A 16,670-nucleotide genomic window follows, 5' to 3' on the forward strand; every position below is an offset into this window, starting at 1 on the left:
TAAAATCACATGTGAATGAGTTTGTACACACAGTAAGTCCTTAAAGACATGCAGCAGCATCATCACCCTTCTCCTACTTCCTGTCGTCAGCTTCATCTTTTCCACCACTAGGAACATCTAGTTGTTGATCACATGACTCGAGTGATGTGAAAAAAAGCATTCCCTTTGCAGTTTTGTGAAATAAACTAATACTAGATTTTATGGTTGTTTTTTTTCAGTAGTTACTAAGAAAAATGTTTGGTTTTGATTGTTTATTGGTTAGAGTCATAGTTTTGAGGTTTCTTATAATAGACCTGTTAACTCTCATCTTACCACCTTTACACTTTCTGTTACTGTATAGTTGGTGGAAACACCAGTATCCTAACTTTAATTAAACTTAGGCTAGATTTTGATGTTGTTATAGCAAAACGCTGCCCAAACCAAGCTTGATGATCTTTTGTTTTGAGAGGAGGTTTGAATATGTTTGGATATCAGGGCCATTAAGACAATGAGTTATGATGAGGGTAACAGCAGCATGTTCTTTCTTTGGTTATTTGGTCCATTAAAACCTTTAATTTAATTAGATTGATGCAGCATGAGGAATAACAGGAAGTACACTGGGCTGTTAAATGCTAAATGAGCATAAAGGAGGACAATAAAACAATGATGGGCAATAAAAGTTGAAGCAAATCATTATTTAGGGATATAACTGTTTATAAGCAAAAATTTGAATAATCATGGAGTTGAATAAACTCCATGATTTTTAGATGTGCTTTGGATTTAGTTTCGTCATGTTCCAAGTGTCTCAGCCTGCATCACTAATTTTGAGCTGTTTCCTTAAAACTCAAATTTTTATCTAATCTGGTTTTTCAAATTGTGTCTCCATATGTAGAAAAACCCGAACATTATATGTTTTGTCTCAGTTTTTTAAGTCTTGCAACTCCAGCATTAGAACAGGGCTGTGCAGACTTTGCAAGAAAATAACAAAACATCTGTAAAGGTCAAGAGACTCTTCATGCAGTCTACAAATTCTCAACTTACATGTCCTATTTGAATTTAGTCACTTTATTTTTAAACTTTCTTTTTAAACTTGGTGGGGAGCAGAGAGAGCATGGAGGGGCAGGGCAAAGGATGGACTCGCTTTTCACAATAAAAATAATCTAAAAACATTTGATGTAATTGTAATTACATTTTAAAACAGTAAAGAGCACAAATGTGCCATGGATGATCTGGAAGAACAATCCCAGGAGATCGTCATGTTAGCCAAAAAAAAATAAAATATACAGGAACAAAGTCATTGAACACATATAGTTCTTGGAAAAACGTTTGCATTTTATTAGCTTCATCGGGACCCCAGATGAAGCTGGGGTCCCGATGAAGTGGAAGAACACTTTCTCAGGAAGTGAGAGAAAAAGGGTTGAAAGGAGATGAATCACCAGAGCAATCAACAAAACTCCATCTGCTAAAGTGAGACGGTGCTTGGAAAACACAGGTCACAGCAAAGGAAACAGTAGAAGAAATGGCAGGAACAAGGAAATCATAACATCTCAAATTAATTAGATTATCTGAAACATTCATGTCTAAAAAGCAGATCTGTGAAGTGGTAAATGTGTTTTCAGAATGCTGCGATATCCCTGAGATTTTATTTTGACGTCTCCACTTTTAATTAGGCAAAACCAAAACGAAAGAAGATTCTCATCCTTGGTTTCCTCCTTTTGTCCAATGTCTGGTTTTTGAACATTCACGGCTAGGCTTTCAGCTGAAAGAATTTGGTTTCAAGTGTGGCAAAACAATTAAATCCCAAGCTGCCTGGCTAATTCTTCTTCTTTTCTTGAAGTTGTTTACTTAGGTGGTGAAAGCTCCAGGTGATCGGTCTGTCTCAAAGTATAGTGTGTGCATGACAGAAACTGAATTTGGAGCTGATTAAACAGAACTCTGCAGCGACCTGGTTCTGGAACGCAAAGGCATTGAGAGCTGAAATAAAAATCAAGCCGATCAGAATCAGTTCCCAATCCTGTCTCACGAGAATGTGTTCATTCTGTGGTGTAACCGAGGAGACCGAGACATGTCAGCGAATGATGGAATGCAATTTCACAACCAAGCTTATCCTTATGCGCCATTATCCGTCAATGAAATGCTCCGCTCTAATTTGGAGAGCTAAATGCAGCCCTGCGGAGCTACATATCTACCAGTCGAGTCAAATTGGGTCAGAGCCATTCCCAAAGCACTCTGAACAGATTTATCAAGAAGTGTTTTTAAAAGAAACAAAAGCCAAAAGTGATTAAAGAACCAGAAAGCAATATGGCGGATAAGTAAACAAAGGAAAAAAGAAACAAGCTAATGTTTTTCTTAATGGATTTAACATCACAGAATGTGCAGATCAGAAACAATTTTTTAATCGCTCAAACCATGCAAACGGTTTCACTTTAATTTAGTTTTCTGCAGATATGTCTGATGCACAATTAACCATGAGCCAGATGCAATAAACCAACTGTCACATTAGTAGCTGAAGGTGCTTGTGCCCACTTTAAGTTTCAAGATCTTCCAAATCTTTTTATGACGCCACATTGTTTTGTTCCCTACATATTAAAGAATAGATTATTTTTTGCCAAAGTTGACTATTTTATTAATGATTGCCTAAATTGTTTATGTGCAGGGTATTTTTAAGTTGTGCCATTGCTAAATAGCTTTTTTTGTTTTTTCAACCAGGCTAAAACTTAGCCTAGTCACAGGGGTAGAAATTTACCCCAGAAAACAACCCTAAAACTTTGTGCTGGATGTTTGTAGAGTGAGAATAATCTCACATCACTTTCTGTCTATAGTCACTTGGGATCGTCCATCCAGACAGTTTCTAACTCTGTACTTCAGTTTTTCAGGTCAAGAGACTCTTTATGCAGTCTACAAATTCTTGACTTACATGTCCTATTTGAATTTAGTCATACGGAGCTCTTTATTTTTAAACTTTCTTTTTAAACTTCTGTGGGGAGCAGAGAGGGGCGGGGCAAAGGATGGACTCGCTTTTCACAATAAAAATAATCAAAAAACATTTGATGTAATTGTAATTAAAATTTGACAGTAAAGAGCAAAACTGTACCATGGATGACCTGGAAGAACAATCCCAATAGATCATCTTGCTTTGGTCACACTGGAAAAGCGACCATTAATAATCGGCAGCTCGTTGCCTCGGAAGTTACATTTTTTTGCGAGGCAGGGTGACCCGGTTGGCAACAACAGCAATGCAGAATCTTTTTTCCTGTCAAACTCATTTCCTGGAGAAGGACAGCTTCTACCTGCTTGGTAATTATCTCTCTTTATGGACAGGCAAACGGCAAAATGCAAAAGAGAGACAACATGTGATGTTCCCGACCAGCATGACTGGACAAGTTGACATGAGAAAAAATAATTATTATTCTTCCGTTTAGTTTCATATTTGAGGTTTATGAAACTTTAAACCATTGCCGTGTTTTACTTAGTCATAAATTTTTATTTGTTTACATTTTTGTAAAAAAAAAAAAAGTGCTTGTCTTATAGATATTTTTAAAAACTTATTTTGTAAAACTTAACCCAAAAATGGGAGACATGGAGGTGGGGGGAAGTGATGTCACATTTTTAGCCTTTCTGGTAACAAAAATGAACAAATCTGGATAAAAATACACACACATATATATTATTGTGCCTTTTACCTCATGCACTTTTCAAAGTTTAGCTTCTTCTGGCTCCATGAATATCAATAAGGTTTTTATTCTATACCGCCCCCTTCATGCTGGATGTCCAAATAATCAGTGAGTTTGCGATTGTGTTATTAGATATGGCCATTTCCTGATCCCCGAAAAGAGAATTGTGTTCATTTTTGGTATGGATGTAGTAAATATGTAGAGTTTAGAGGTTTCTGGTGTTTTCTTTTTTTTTTTTAAAAAAAGGTGCAAAAGTGCAACTTTTACTTCAAAAACAACAGTAAGTGTCCGTGGTTCCCGGTGGGAACTGGCCTGAGCTGTGTGAGACAGATATGACAGCAGGTCATCCTTTAAGTTTTCCTGCTTGAGTGACAGAATGACACTGTTATTACCAGGTAGCATTTGCCCGTGTCAATACGACACGTGGGTGATTTTCAGCGCAGTGGGACTTCAGGAGAGTGGTGGTGACACCCGCTGCAGAAGAGAAGAAAGATTGATGGCTTGGAGCTCTCCAGGGAGCGGACATGCAAACGCTGCATGATGCTGCAAACACAAGTTCAGCTAAAGTACAGCCTTTGGAGCATTTGTCAAGGTCACAGAACTTATTGATGCAGATGCTATCCATCTATTTGAGGTACCTGGTAGTCACTTTGAATGTCAGATATAGAACTTTCATCTGTCTGAATTCAATATTATTTAGCTGCTGTTTAAGCTCTTAATACTCCAGCAACTAATGAGATTTATGTAAAATAAAAGTTGGTTTATCTTCTATATTTGATGCACCAATTTTGTGAATCAAAGTTCTGTTGGAAAAGGTATAAGCCGTAAATATCTTCTCTGAGGTAGATGACACACTGGGTGAGTTCAGTTGGTATAAACAGGGTTGAAAGGTACATTTTCACTGTTTTTGATAACTTGAGTGTAAAATATAATTCTGTTTTGGACTGTATGATACAAAACCACATGATGGAGATGTAATTGTTAAATATTGTCAGTTGTGAGGAATTGTTTGCTTCTCTCTTTTTTAATTATTAACTTCCCAACACTTTTGAGTTAATACAGATAAAAACGTTTTCATCAAAATACTAATGAAATATATTTCAAGTTTGAACATTAGACAAAATTAATGAAATCTCACATAAATCAGGAAAACCTTAGTATTATTTAATGTCAAAATGACCTAGCATTTTAATTTTTATGTGCATGTTCATACCATATGTTACTCAGTTTTATTGAAAAGTAGGTCACTGTCTTGTTTTTGCGTTTTTGCTTCAGTGTTCTGTGAGGTTTCAATAAGCTGGAAGATAACGCCTCTAAATGCTAAGTAGTTGTGAGTATCTGGATCTGACAGCAGCCTCTGTTCTTATTTCCAGTTTTCATGAAGGCTGAAGAAGCTAATGTTCTGTGGCTCTGACACTTCTGCCCAAAAGGTATGACTCAGAGAAGACTTTCTTATGCTGCACATTTCTGCACCGCAGCGATGGCAGCTGCCAGTCATTGAGCCTCCGTGGAACAACAAGCTTAGTGTGGCTTCTTCCAAGTCATTACCAGTGAAATTCGTCCACATCAAATCTTGTCTGCTTGATTCTTCTTGCTAAATATTAAGGCGTCTAGCATGACAGAGCAGACTATTCATGCTATGCTATTTTTTGTGCAATAGATTTTTGTGCAATGTAAATGGGGTTAAATTGCAATTTTAAAACAATCACAAATGTCAATACATTTCACCACAACTTTTTGTGATTTCTAATTATAAAGAGGTGTAAAATTGTAACGTGCAAGTAGAAATAACACATGATGTTCAATAGTTACAACAGAAACACTAAATGCAGCAAAATGTAAATGCTGCGTCACTTTACCTACAAACCAAGGAACAAAGCACAAGGAACAAACTTCCTTCAATATGACTTTCATTTATAGACAGAATTATGGTGTTAGCCGGAAGTCATCTCCAAAAATACACAGCTATTCTCTCCTTTCTTTCTCAGCAAGAGATAATTGCTGATCCAACAGAGTGTCATATATATATATATTTTTACATCTGAAGGATGTTCAGGTACAACCTGTCCCACATTTTAAAATACTTCCACACGCAGAGGTGACAGCCCCGCCCACCCGTGACACCAATTACCTGCAATGTGGAAAGAACAAGCCTATAAGCTAAGCTTAGCTGGCCAAGGGGCTGCCACATTTTCAATTAAGAGAGAAAGACAAAAGCAAACACTTGAGAAACTGAAAAAAGACTAAATACATGAGGGGGAGAAACATTTCAAATGTAGTGCAGGTAAAAAGCAGAAAATCTGAGAGCCAGGGGTGAAGTGTTTTTTTTATAAACAATGCCAAATGAAAAAGAAATATATTTTTCATCGTTAGACATATTTTGACTCCGCTCTTTGGTAGAGTAACTATTTGATCTCATTCAAAGGTAACCAATGCTTCCACTACTCCGCTGCCAGGATACATTTTATTTTCTTGCGAGGACAAAGATGTTGTCAGTCAGATGAAGTTCATTTGATTCATGGAGGGAAAAAAACAAGAAAGCATCATTTGTTTTGGATTAGAGAGCTTGTGAGTGGTGATTGTATTTTTTGAAAACTTGAGCTTACAAGGCTGCTTTTTACCTGAGAGTTTGAACTGAGAGGAGACCGTTGTGGAGGGTTTTATGAGGACATGGCAAATGCTGCAAACACAACACATTTAGCTGTTTAGTGCAGAAAAAACAATGCCTTTCAAAGATATTTATTCACTGTTTTGACATAATGCAAGCACAAACAATGTATTTTATTGGGACTTTTGAAACACTAGCAGAAATAATGGGGTGATATTTAATAGAATATTGAATAGCAAAATGTCAAAACTTTTGTTTTGTCTATTACCACTTTATTACCTCTCTAATTCATTCATATAACAACTAAACCCATATTGCACCATTAACCCATCAACATAGCATCTATTTAATTTTAGCTACATTGGATGAACAATCATTATGTCTTTAAATTTCACTAACAAAAAACTAAAAACTATATGTTTATATGATTATTTGCTGGTCATTGTTTAAGTTCATGTTATAAACCTGATAAGAGAAGAAGTTGTGGTTTATGTTGTGACTGAACTTATCTGATAAATTTTAATTGGTGAACTTTGAACCTGAATTATTTCAGTTTTAATTACTGCGTCTAAATTAGACGCAGTAACTTTGTGTGAACCTCTTGTTTACTCATAACATACAGAACCCCTCTTCCAGAAAAAAGAAGAATAACTTGCTATAAACACATATGAGTGCCCAGATAAATCACCAGTTATTTGTTTCTGTCCTTGATATTAATAGAGATTTTACTGGCCATTATACTGTGGATGACTTTCTGATGTTGGGGGGGTTTAAATGCATAGGGCTGTGGGTTGGCCATTTGTAACGGCCAGTAATTGCAAGGTTTGTGCTGTGATAACATCAATTTATCACTTTGTGTGAGCTGTCACACAGGGAGTCGGTGTTTGTTTTTCATAAACAGAAAATATCTACACCCCTAATGAGAGAATGCAACCTTTGGCTTTTTCATGGGGGAAGAGAAAAGGCAAAGTGGTCTCGCCGTCAGAAATGAGCTGAACTAAATTCACCAGTGGTTGTCTTCATTTGGGTTCCAGTGAAACAACATGCTGAAGGCATTAAATCCCTAACCAAACACCAAATGCAACACCTCCAACATCCTAAGTCAATGTATTGGAAACTATGGAGCAGGAACATTAAATCACTGATCACAAGGCAGTAGCTTCCCATTGGTGCACTAACACAGTCCCAGGTGATGCAGCAAACATCCACAAAGCTCACACTTTGCCATTATTAGAGGGTGATGGGTCCCTGCAGGGCGATATGACGGAGCGCCGACTCATCTACGCGCTGACTGACTGTTCCTGCGTTGCTCACTATATCCTCTGGGCACACGTGTGTCATTCAATAGAAAAAAAACAACTAAAACTAATCTGGACATTATGTTGCCTGTTAGGTAATTTGCTGCTGTATCACTGTGATTGTTATTACATTATATAAGCAAGATGAACATTTTTGGTACGTGAGTAAAAACAGACAGCAGCTTTTATGGACTCATACAACCTTTATTTCTATTCTACAAGTTTAGACAAAGGGAAAAACAAATGGTGACACATGCCAAACATGTGAGGTCATTGTTTTTTACTCATCACTTTTTCTGTATTTCTGTCAATTGTTCTTCTAGAAACGCAGTCTGATGTCTAAAAAAAAAGGATCACCTTGCAGCATTAAAATTTGAACTTGCTCTGAAGTTTCGGTTAAAGCTGGAACATCGGGAGTCTGACAGATAATGTTTAGGCATCAACGAAGTAACTCCCAGAGTGCTGCTAAAGTAAAACTTGGCTCACAGTGGAAGGTGATGCATCTGTCAGGTCTTGTTCCTGGTGCTTGCTGAGTTGTTTCCTATTTCTCAAAGGAATTATTATATCATTTTAGTTACAGACTTGTAAAATTCTAAGGCAGTAAAGTTTAAAATACTTTTATCACCTGTAGTACCAAACTTGGCAGGCTGTCTTCCTATTTTCTAAAGACATTACGGCGAAGTTACTTACTCAAGATAAAAGCAAATTGCACTAACTCCTAATTTAGTTAAGTAATAATATCTAAGTAATAAAATCTACTTTAATTAAGCAGAACCTCTGTTGGTGTATCTGGTACTTATGTTACCTTCCACTGCAGGTAAACTATTCAGTCTTAGTGCTTCTCAATATAATAGCGACTCAAATGGGAGATATTCATTTGGTTTTAATTGCGTTTCTTATTCAATGGAAACGCGACAATTGTGATATTTTTTTGTTTGAACTCTAGTGGAATATTGAAAGTTTGTTACACATTTGTAACGGAAACACAGCATACACTCTATACATCTTTCACTGAGTATACGTACATATACAGGTTTAAATGTGTGTGGTTTGTCCTCGTCGTCCTTTACATTTCAAAGTTGATCGATTATTTTTCCTAGGTTTTGCATTATTGGAGGAGCACATATTTTTCCGAATCTTTTTGAAGAATTGATGATGTTTAACTTAACAGCTTTCCAAAATAGGAAAGTCTCTTGTGTCTTCAGTCTATCATATAAATTTAGCGATAAGCTCAGGAGAACAGAAAATGGAAATTTGTGTGCACGAAATGTCATGAAATTCAATTAACTACAAAGCTGAAAGAGAGGGCTCTGCATGCCTAGGTTTCCCTTTTCAACATATCATCATAATCTCAAAGCTGTGGGAAAACATTTCCACTTGGCATAGGGGGGAAAATTCCCACAGCCACTGATGCACATACACAAACAGACACACATGAAAGCCCCCAATGTTTATGGATGATACAATCTCGGCATGATTGAGCCATGTGTAAAAGAGAGAGAGGATTTTGAAAACCTCAATTAGGTGCGGGTGTAGCGTGGGCTGATTCTGTTGGGAGAATTGCATTCTGAGTGGAAGACCAACTCTATTTTTTTTCTAGTGGGTCACAAATGGAGGAGAGGGGAGACCAGAGGGGCGCTGATGTCCTGATTGGCCTCAATCGTTGCTGCTGATTGTTGGGCGACATGTTGGGAGCTCAGGGGAGACACGGTGCTTCCACTTCACTCACCATTCATCTGCCTGAAATCCATTCAGCCACTCATATCAGCAAAATTCAATAGAAAAAGCTTAGGTTTGCAGTTTTTTTTGCTTGAATCATATCAATTTTGACAACAAAGAACCAGAATTCAACATATCTAATTTGGATTGCATGTGATAGACCAATAAAAAACGGCATAAATGTGAAGTGGAAGGAAAATAATATCATTTTTATCTTTTGAACTATTAATGAGAAGGTTTTGGCAAAACTTGTTTATTTGCCAAGAAGATAAGTCAGCGTTTTGTTTCAGGTGAGCTAAATAGGGACAGTTCCACTTTAAGGCTGGAGTTGTTGACCCCTAATTTGACCTTTATGGTGAGAACAAACATGCTATATGCCACCAGAGACTGGAAACTTACAATGTCCAAACCCATCACCTCACTTGGTGAAACATGGTGGTGTTGTCATGCTACCACCATATTTCAGTGTTCTTGGGTAGATTAATTGAGCTAAATGCTAATATGTTTTTTAAAGAACTTCAGAATTTTCCAGAAATTTTGCATTCAATACAACAGTGACCCTAATAAAAAAAGACAAACCTCATCTTTTTGTAATCTTTTCATTCTGGATCACAACAATGCAGAGCTAGTAAGTAATACATTTCAATGGGGTGAATACGTTTGCATGACAATAGGGAGACAAGTGTGCAAGACGCAAAAAAAGTTTAATTTTGTGGCATTACAGCCGTGTAGTTTTAAGTGTCCTGTCAATAACAAGAGCAGCAATAAAATAGAAATCTACTAAGCATGGCAACCTGAGTATCCCCCATTTTAGCCATTATGTTGTAACTCGTGTAATGATTGGGTAATTTTACAGAGCAAGGTGCTTGCATGCATCAAGGAATGCAATCAAAGAGCCGCTGGTAGCAAAATAGAGTTAGTACGGACAGTGACCTTGATGGTGTCCAGAGAGGATACAGCAGCCAAGGCAGAACACAGAACATCCAGTCACTGTGCAGAACCACAGCGAGAGTGTCACCCACCTTTATCTCCATAATTAATAACTGAGACGTGCTCTGTGAGTTCGTCTTGGATGTGCCCATCAAACCTCTGGCTGCTGGAAGTTCGGAGAACAGTAGCAAGGAGGGTAATTTGGAAATGAATAACAATCACTAGGTGAGAGATTATTATGTTTTAAAAGAACGTTCCACTGAAGTGCAAATGTGCGGCTTGATTATACTTTATGTGAGCGCCTGGATACAAAATTTGCATATTTGTTTTTTTAGTTCATTAAGATTCGCAGATCCTAATTACAAGGGAAGCAGCGCTTGTAAACAAAAGTCACATGGAGTGCACGAGGATTTCGCTCATTAAGCACTAATGCGTAATAAGGTGTGTGCAAACAGAGACAGAGCAAATCCAGTTCATACTGATTACCAAGGAGAAAATTCTAGCCTTTAATTATCTTCTCAGTAGTATTCAGACTGGTATATGGCATAAATATTTGTTTTATTTGAAGCTGGTCCAATTAAAACTTAAACAGATTCTAACGACCTGTACATACAGTATATATACTCCTGATCTGGTTTTAATTGTGTAGAAACATTGGCTGATCTTTTAGGAATGAATGAGACAACGTAACAACAGTTTACTGTTTACTTGGTTAGAGTGTTTTGGCTGGAAAAAAATGCAAAGGTTTGACGACGGACTCCAGAATGAACGTTTTTAGAAACACAAAGTCAATCATGCTTGTGAAAATGCAAAACAATATTTGGTGCACAGATTACGTTCACCAGATCATCTGTGCACCTCAGTACAAGTGGAGAGTTATGAAAAAACACGCCTAGCAAATTCTCACTACCCCCTACTGGCCTGGCATCTACACTACATCGGTTCAGGTACAAATTAAAGCTACTAATTTTTAATCCATGACTTTTTCATTTGTTGTTTCATGGATTCTTTTCACTTTTTTCTGACTGAATGGTCTACATCATTGACAGAAGCAGATAGATGTGACCTTTTGTCTCTCTGTCTGTGTCACATTCTGATGTTTCATAAGGAAGCCTTATTGCAAAATGAAAAACTGTTATGTTACACATAAGGAATTAAAGTATGTTATGAATGTAGTGAAGACTTTAAACTACTTATTTACCATTTATGGGTCATTAGATGTGACTGACAACAAATTGTACCTTAGACTTATTGGATACTTTCTAGATATTTCTTCAAACTTTTTTTTTCTATAATCAAAAGAAAAAGCCAGCAGGTCTGACGGTTAATTTCTAATCTATAATGTTTTTTGTTTTTTTTGTAGCATGAAAATCCTCACCAGAAACTATGTTCACAAATTCAAAGCCACTGATTTATGGCATGACTGAACATATGAGCCTGCACTGCAAAAACACAAAATCTTACAAAGTATTTGGTCTAGTTTCTAGTGCAAATCACTTGAAATAAGTACATTTTTAGCAAGAAAAGTTATAATGTCTTGTTCCACTGGCAGATTATTTCACTTAAAACATTTTTCCCATGTTACAAGTGAAATAATCTGTCAGTGGTACTGGGACTTTTCCATCAATATCAAAGAATTATTAACTTAAAACAAGCTCCAATATCATGCTGAAAAGTTACTTGTAAGAGTTTTGTCTTATTTCAAGTGTACTAAGATATTTGCACTAGAAATTAATCCGGAAAAACTTGGTAAGATTTTGTGTGTTTGCAGTGTGAGATTTGGCTGCTGTCACGTTAAAACTACCTTTCTCGTGCTGCTGTCAGCTGTCATTTCACTGTGTGGTTAATGCAATCATCCTCTGCAGCGTTCACCTCTAGCTTTCACCAAAGCCGAAATCCATGGCTGCTTTCACTGAGCTTATCGGGAGTGTTGCTTCACATCACATTTAATTTAAATCCACTTTATTTATATACCACCAGTTCACAGCCAAAGTGGGTTGAGGACACTGTACAGGGAGAATCTAAGCAGTTCAGTTTAAATCCGGTTAGTCAAACTCAAACAATTAATCCTAGTTGTATTTATTGTTTCTATATGATTATACGAAAAGTTTAAAGGAAGAGATTTTATATTTTCTAACATAAAAACCAACATACTGCACTGAATCTTCACAGACAGCTCTTCAGTTCAGCCTTATCCCCACCTCTGACTCGACTCCATCAGGGCAAAAACAGCCGTACGATTCTTGGCACAATATTCCTCCGAGGAGGACAGTTTGGTTTCTTTGAAGTGACGGTGCGTATGAGGTACTTATCTGTAGTCAGAGTGTTTCCTGCAGCAGATTGTGGCTGGCATGCCTTCAGTTCAGCGAAGCAGGCAGGAAGAACCTGCAGTGAACTGCTTTGAAAGAGGTCGGCAACAACATGAAAGAAAGTACATCAAGAAAGGAATTTGAAACATACTTAAAGAGTTAAATATGTTGTTCATTTAGAATATTCTCAGTGTTTACTTTGGAGAGAAAAAGTCCTGAAAGTGTTATGACGACAACCAAGGATGTAGCTTTAAGATACAAGATCTAAAGGAAGATTACAATAAGGAGATGCAAGAAGAGCACAAAATATAATTTATGTTGACAAATATGAAATATGCTTTTTATTCTGGAAATTTGCATTGCCAAGGAAAAAGTTACTGCCATTAAAAGGTCACTCTAACATTTTGTTAGACCGCCTTCAGATATATGCTGTGTCATTGTTTTGAAGATTTATTTCCTCCCAGGGTTGAATTAATCTTTCATTATTTGTGATGGAAGAGTCCGACCACCAGGCTTTCTCCAGAGCATCCGAAAGCTTCTGGATGAGGTTAAAATCTGAGCTTTGTGTTTACAAATCCATGGATGAAAATGATACCTGCTGCTCAGTGAACCACTCTTTCACTGTTTGAGCCCGATGAATCCTGACATTGTCATCCTGGAATATCCGAGTCATCAGGGAGGCAGTAATGTGTTGAATAACCTGGTTGTTCACTATATTCAGGTAGTCAGCTGACCTCATAATGTTGCTGAACTTTGACCTTACCAACAGCACAAACCATAACACTGTCTGCTACAGTACAGCAGGACTGATAGCTGCATCACTTCATCTGCCCCTCTTCTTACCCTGAAGTGCCCATTGCTCTGGAAGAGGATAAATCTGGACCATTTGACTTTCTTTGCGTTAGAGTCCAATGGAGTGCTTATTTTCAGTTAACCTCACTGGCAGCATTTCTATTGACAATATGATTAGGCTATTTGAAATTTTGAAGATAAATTTGCTTAATGGAAACATGAAAAGTTTGGAAGAAGAACAAAACGACAAACGTTTTGGCGCTAGCACCAGGAGTTTTTTTTTTTTTGTTATTTCCCAAACCTGCAATGGAAACACTTTTTTTACATCACACAAGTCATGTGATTAACAACCAGATGTTGCTACTGGCGCAAACCGCAAAGAGGAAGTCAACAGGATATTGATGGAGGTTCATGGGGCGGCCTGGTTTTTTTTACTGACTTATCACGTCAGCAAACTTACTCATATGATTTTTATTGCATTTCAGCAAATGCAAAATAGTTTAGGTTGTTTTTTCAACATTAGCAGGATATCAACAAAGTTTCCGTTGCAGCTGTAATAGTAACACAGTTACTGACTTGTGGTTTTCTTATGACTACATTAGACTTAGGCCCAACGCCTACGTTCCATTCAAATTATGTGTAAAAATACTCTTTAACTATTAAACATACTGTTGCTTGTCTTTGATGTGATTTCATCAAACATTGAAGTGATCATTCAGGACTTTTTTGCCACCAAAAAAAATCCCCAACGATGATGGATTCCCACTTTCAAAGATAGTGAAAGTGCAGTATGAGGTACATATGAGTTAAATGTTGTTTGATTCTCCATTTTGACTTACCAGCAATTTCTACAAGTTTCTATATGTTCTATAGAAATGAACAACTTCCTTTCAAAAGGAATCAAGCGGTCACTGATTTTGGTTCTCCGTCTAAACATGCTGCCAGCACAGGAGGGACAGGTTCAGTCACAAAAGAGAAGTTTGTTTGCTAATCATCCATGAACCATATTGTAAAACTTTATATTCACTCACAGCCCTGCCTACCCGTTTTTGTCATTCATACTAAGCTGACTTTAAATCGTCTGCTTTCTGCTGGAAAGTAAACAATTTTTTAAAATGCTTTCTCATTGTAGGTTCTGTCGGTAGTTTTATTTCCTGTGTTGCCACGTCTTTGCTTTGTTGCTTCGTGTTCAAAAGTTGCTTTCTTCCATCAAATAGATGAGAAAGGACAGACAGGATGATATAAGTCACAGCAGCAGTCATTTTAAACCACCTTCAGTATGATAAGACGTGCCACAGCAGCATCATTCAGCCACTGTTTCTGTGGACTCCTATTGCCATATTTTACCATTATTGACAGGTGAATATTGAGGGTGTTAAATGTTATATTCATTCTGAATTCAGTTTATAACATCGGATTAAAGTTTCGCAGTGAATTTTACAACATAGGAGTCAAAATTGCTTTACAGAAATCGTTTGCATCCTCTCCTGCAGGTGCATTTGAGAAGTTGAGGAGTTATTTTAAATCTTTATATTGATTCTCATGTCAAAGACAGAAAGATGGAGAGGAGATGAAGATGTGTACAAAAACAGAGAGGCTTTCAGCTTTTCAAACAACTTGTTTCAGTCTTTTGTTTGTATGTGTGCTTGTTTTGTTATGTGTTCAGTACTGTAATTTACTCTCTAAATCCGTTTGAACTTTTTTTTAGATTCAGTTGGTAACCTTATAAAAGTGGAAGGTGAAACCATACTGTATATCCTGATCTGATTACGGGCATCGATTGGGGTCCAGGACAAACTTTTTTTAAAGTATTTAGGATCTAAATCTCTTAATAAAATCATCTCGTTCTCCTGTTGATACATTTGAATTGTATATTGATATTTGATATTTTCCAGAACCAAATTCATCAGCTGCAAATATCCTCTCATTTTCATCATTTGTTTTTCAGTCTTTGATATGATTTCACTAGGAGAAGAATTACTTTATTCATCCCAGCAGGGAAATTATTTCGCAGTTACAGCAAGAATTTTTTATACACAGATTAACACACACACGATGGGAGCTGCGTCTGCAGGCAGCCGAGCCGGCGCCATTTTTGAAGGAGGACATGCGGCAAAGGTCGTCAGGACCAGGAGTCGAACCCGCGACGTCCACGGGTCTAAGGCCTCCAAATGTGGGCAGTGCTAACCCCCTGCGCCACCACAGCACGCCCCCTACAACGCTTTACTTAAGATTTTGGAGAAGACAGAGCAAAGAGAGGGTAGGAACCTGCTTCTACATGCAGAAATGTATAAATACATATTATATAGCAAGCATATTGTCACTGAAAAATACACAGTATTAATTACAACACGATGTTTTTAGTGATCACGCCAACCTTAGACAGAATGTATCTGAATACCTGTTTGTCTAAAAAGCCAAGGCTTCTAAATTATTTTACATTCCTTCAATATTAAGCCAGTTGCTTTGACAAACCTTCAAAAAGCCACGTATTTTATTTCCAATTTGAAAAAGAACATTTTCACAAGAAAGGTTCTCTCAAACACCTCAAGTGTTTTCATCTTTTACAATGACATTTGATCAACATTTCAAACTGGAAACGCACTGAGAAATCCAGCTGTTGAGTGAAATAATCATCTTGAATGGCCCTGACTGGAGAGAGCAAGTCAAAAACTCCCAAATTCAATCTTTTCTTAATCAGTGAACACATGGGAATCAACATCGGACTTTTTCTGCTGCTATGGATCAACAAGTTATACAAGATCTAGCTTCAGTGAATTTGAATTGAAGTTTTTATCTAAAATTTCTCTAAACAACAGGACAGAACTGATCTGGCTCAAATACCAGATCAGTTCAGTTTAATTCAGTAAAAACCAAATTGATGGATTAAAACACAACTGCAACAACAGAAAACAGGAAAAAATGCTAATATGTCAAAAAACATTTAGGAAATCATATTTATCAGATTTTAATTTGTAAAACTGTGTTTATTATGACAGGAATGAACAACGGTACATATACATTTATATGTTTTTATGCTATGGTTGTCACAGGGAAAATCAAAATGACTTCTGATGATTTTGGCCAAAATATTCTGACTTGATGCATCTTGTTCCAACCATCCATTTCCTCCATTATGCTACAGTAATGAACTACTTTAGCAAAACAAACACTACATAGTTTTAGTCAAGTATCTGAACAATGTGCTTGACATACTATGCCTCAAAGCTAAAAGAAAGAAAGAAAGAAAGAAAGAAAGAAAGAAAGAAAGAAAGAAAGAAAGAAAGAAAGAAAGAAAGAAAGAAAGAAAGAAAGAAAGAAAGAAAGAAAGAAAGAAAGAAAGAAGGAAAAAACAAACAAC

Source organism: Xiphophorus maculatus, chromosome 21 (genome assembly GCF_002775205.1).
Source record: "Xiphophorus maculatus strain JP 163 A chromosome 21, X_maculatus-5.0-male, whole genome shotgun sequence".
Classification (NCBI taxonomy): Eukaryota; Metazoa; Chordata; class Actinopteri; order Cyprinodontiformes; family Poeciliidae; genus Xiphophorus; species Xiphophorus maculatus.